The sequence below is a fragment of the Gossypium hirsutum genome, chromosome A10 (assembly GCF_007990345.1).
Source record: "Gossypium hirsutum isolate 1008001.06 chromosome A10, Gossypium_hirsutum_v2.1, whole genome shotgun sequence".
In the NCBI taxonomy this organism is placed as follows: domain Eukaryota; kingdom Viridiplantae; phylum Streptophyta; class Magnoliopsida; order Malvales; family Malvaceae; genus Gossypium; species Gossypium hirsutum.
Window position 1 is genome coordinate 7,343,979 of NC_053433.1, and position 4,304 is coordinate 7,348,282.

Below are 4,304 nucleotides of genomic sequence, written 5' to 3' on the forward strand. Positions count from 1 at the left end.
TAGTAGATATAAATAAAATTATTACTATTTATGTTTAGTGATTTTTTTTAGATAATTTTGATTTTTTATTTGAGAGTAAAGGATGAGAAGTAAAAATTTAGAGGGAAAATAAAAAGTTTTTGGGGATAAAAGTTTTAAGGGAAAGTAAATAGGGGGAGTAAAATTTTGGAGGGAAAATATTAAAAAAAATTGGGGGGTGGATTTGGGATAGATGGGAGGTGGGATTGAAAGGAAGTAAAAATTTTAAGAGGAAAGTGGGAGAGACTAAAAATTATGGGGGAAAATAAAAAGTTTTGAGGGTTTTTGGGAATAAAATTTTGAGAAAAAGTAAATGGGAGAGTAAAACTTTAGTGGGAAATGGATTTTGGGTAGATTGGGGGGTTGGGATGGAAGGGGAGTAAAAGTTTTGGGGGGAAAGTGGGAAGGAGTAAAAGTTTTAAGGGAAAAATAAAAAGGTTTGAGAGTTTGGGGTAAAAATGTAAAATATTATAGTTTGATATTCGAATTATTCGAGTTATTCGAATTCAAAACTCAACTCGATTCAAAACTCGAAATTCGAAAAAAATTCGAGTTGACTCGAATAACTCAATTTGTTTAACTCGAAATTCAAATTTTTTTCAATTTTTTCGAGTCGAATCGAGTTTTGCTCACCCCTACATTTAAGCATGTGCCAGAAGTAATCTATAATATTGTTGTCCAAAACAAAAAATCTTTCATGTCCAAAACATAAGACACCTTGGAAGAATTGCAAGCAAACTTGCACTCCAATTTTAAGGGGTTTTGGCTTGCTCGTTCCATGTTCTACTTGAATGAAGAGAATATGTTCTACTTCTTCGTTCCATCTAACTTGGGTCGTCGGTTGTTTCAATCTCATGGATGTTTGGCGTTTTGGCTTATGAAGGAGTAACATGTTTGACAAAACAACAGTTGATTTTCGACTAGGATTCTTCAACTGATCATATTGAGAAGTTTAAAGTGTTGAAAATGTTTATCTTAGAAATAAAACTAATTTTATTAAAATTTAAGACAAAAGATTGTTATAAAGAGCTTGCATAGTAAATAATGTAATTCGTACTTTATGATTGTTACTATTATAGATGAAAAGTTGTTATAGAGTAAAAAAAAAAATTGGTTCTATAATAAATTTGACTATTATAATGAAATGTTGTTACAGAGAAAGTTAAATATATATAACTCGTTTCTCTTATCTCGAATAGGAATCTTTACACACACACATATATATAATAGATTTAATTTTGGATGTTTGTTCATTCTTTTTTCTTTCTTTCTTTTTACATTTTATTTTAATTTTTACTTAAGTATCTTAGATCAGAAAAAAAAAGGTCACAAGTAAGTTTTGGATACTGTCATATGTCAGTTTTGTATATATTTTTTTTATTTTTATAAAAACACATGCCAACACCCTAAACTTACTTTCAAAATTCTTTTATTTTAATGTATAAAATAGTTACCCATATATATATATATATGCATGAAATGTGAAGAGAATATTCACTTGTGACATGTTTGGTTCGTTAGAATGAAATATAATTGAAATGGAATGGGCGTTCTGTGAGAATTATATAGAGCTGTAATGAAATTGAATAGGTATGGAAGTGGTTTAGTTAGATGGAATGAAATAAGTGTTGTAATAGTATTCATGTGACTGGTTTAGAGGAATGGTCATGTAATAAAAGAAAAAAGATGTTCAAATGACAAATATACCCTTTAATAGATTTTTGTGAAAGTATAAAAATCCCCCAAAAAATATTTAAATGACCACTATACCCTTTAGCATTTTTATTTTTGCAAAAATATAAAAAAACTGAAAATATTGAAGTGTTTAAATCATTAATATATCTTTTACATTACGTTTGATTGGATGGAATCAACTACACGTTTCGGTCAAATTCAATGGGCAAACACAAAACATTAGTTTAGTTCATTGTAATTAAATATTGTGGGCGCCGCTGTTTAAGACTCTATTTAGTGTGAAGGCTTGAATAGCATTCAGGGTCATCCTCTCTAATCCTCAATTTAGACTTGAAGAGAATATAGAATAAAATTACATTTTACATTGTTGCCTCTTTAAATTCCAATATCATCTTTGCTTCTTAAATTTTTGGGTTTCCCCCCAAAATCCCCTCTTTTCCCTTCTTTGGTATTTCCGTTTTGGAGTTCAGGGAACAGGTAAGTTCCCTTTGCTGCTTTCTTCTTTGCTTATTCCCTTTATTGATATTTTCATTTTAGTTTTTTGAAAAAGAAAATTGGCTGAATCCAAATAGGAATATTCTGGATTTTGATTTTTTTAAAAAATTATTATTTATGTTTTTCTTTCATTTTTGTGTACTAATGGGTACTATGGAATTGGTTTGTTTTTGTTTAACTTAATTTTTTTTATTTAATATGGATTTTGTATATTCAATTATGTTTAGTTGTTTTACAAATTTGAATTTTTTTACTAGAGTTTTGACTTTTACTTCTTGAGGACTATTTTTTTTCTTGAAAAGGAATGTGCGCAAACGTGTTGGTGGTGATGAGCTCTCTTCAACATGCAGAGAAACAGAAGGACCTTAAGTGGTTAACGGTTTGGAAAGCAAGATTGCTTGCAATTCTTCCAAGGTGTCTTACGCTTTAGACAGAGAAGATTTTTTGTTTCAAGTGAAACAAAAATCAGTCTCGGATTTAGAACAACTAATTCCATAATAGGGAAATGTTTTGAAATTGTAATTCAATTATACTACGAAGGCAATAGCCATATCAAAGATTGCTTTTGGCATATACTTCGATGACATAGGTATTTATGGTACGTCTGTAGCCATTTGTCGTTATGGTACGCTTGTATCCATATCTACTTATGCTATTGAAGTATATGCTAAAAGCTATCTCTGATATCACTATTGCTTTCGTTGTATAATTGAATTACCATTTGAAACCGTTGCCTAGTTATGGCATTGGTTGTTCTGATTCGAGGCTAATTTACGTTCTACTCAAAACAAAAATCTTTCGTGTCTAAAACATTGACACCTTGGAAGAATTGCAAGCAATCTTGCACTTCAAACTATTAAAGTTTTTGGCTTGCTCGTTGCATGTTCTGTTCGAATAAAGAACATATTCTGCTTGGGTTGTAGGCTATTTCGACCTCATGGATGTTTAACGTTTTTGACATAATAAGGAGTGACATGTTTGACAAAATAACAATTGGTTTTCGGCTAAGACTCTTAAGATGATCATATTAAGAAGTTTAAAGTGTTGAAAATGTTTATCCTTATCCTTATCCTTACCTCTTGAGAGAGTTTGGGAGTTATTGAAAAATTGGTATATGGAGGTTGTTATATGATAAATACCAAGGACAATCAATGGGATGATTTCAACTTTTAAATAGGAATTTAAAGCTTATCAAAACTTTATTGGATGGACTCTTGTATCAACCTTGTTGTGTTCTTGTAGTTATCTTTTGATACTCTTTTACGTATTATTTGGAGAGATTTATTGATTGTATTGTGAGCTATTTGGGTGAGTGATTTGTGACAATTAGGGTTGGTGTTGATGCTGCAATTACTTCTTTGTGTAAAGGTATATTATGTTTAAGCCAATAGGTGATCCAGATGATTGTTGAATAAAATCATTCACTAAGTGAGGCTCCACAGAGTAGGATTGGTAAATATGAATTGCATTAACAAATATCATGTGTTAATTTTCTCCTTATTTTACTCCTTGCATTACTTTGCATTTAACCTTTCTGTTATTTTTATTCTAACAGCAATTGGAACAAAATAGTTTTTCAAGTGTAAACTGAAGGTTTTTTCACAAACCATTAATCACTTTAAATCTTTTTGTTGATCGGCATGTTGAAGAGAGCTCATCACCATCCGCACATTTTTTACATTCCATTTCAGAATATAATAATCCTCAAAACGTAAAAGCCAAAACCCTAATAAAAATTTTCAGATCTACAAAATAACTAAACATAATTGAATATACAAAATTCATATTGAATAAAAAACAATGTTAAACAAAAAAAACCAATTCCATAAGAGCCATTAGTAAACAAAAAAGAAAAAAAAAACATAAATAATGATATTCAAGAAAAAAAGTAATACCCAAAATATTTCTATTTGGATTAAGTCAATTTTTTTTAACACAAGAAACTAAAATTGAAATATCAATAAAGGGAAGAAGCAAAGAAAAATGCAACACAGGGAACTTACCTGCTTTTTTAACTCCGAAAGGAAAATACCAAAAAAGAGAAGAGAGGGGATTTTGAAAGTTAAGAAAGGAACAAAAATCATAAATTGAAACAT

The 4,304-nt window shown here is 29.8% G+C and overlaps 1 long non-coding RNA gene across 1 annotated transcript; it reads left to right on the plus strand.

Moving 5' to 3' along the window:
- Window positions 1-2,029: 2,029 nt before the first annotated feature.
- Window positions 2,030-3,476, plus strand: LOC121208603 (uncharacterized). Its single transcript, XR_005903718.1, has 2 exons — window positions 2,030-2,190; window positions 2,511-3,476. It is a non-coding gene; the product is annotated as an uncharacterized lncRNA (long non-coding RNA).
- The last annotated feature ends 828 nt before the right edge of the window (window positions 3,477-4,304 follow it).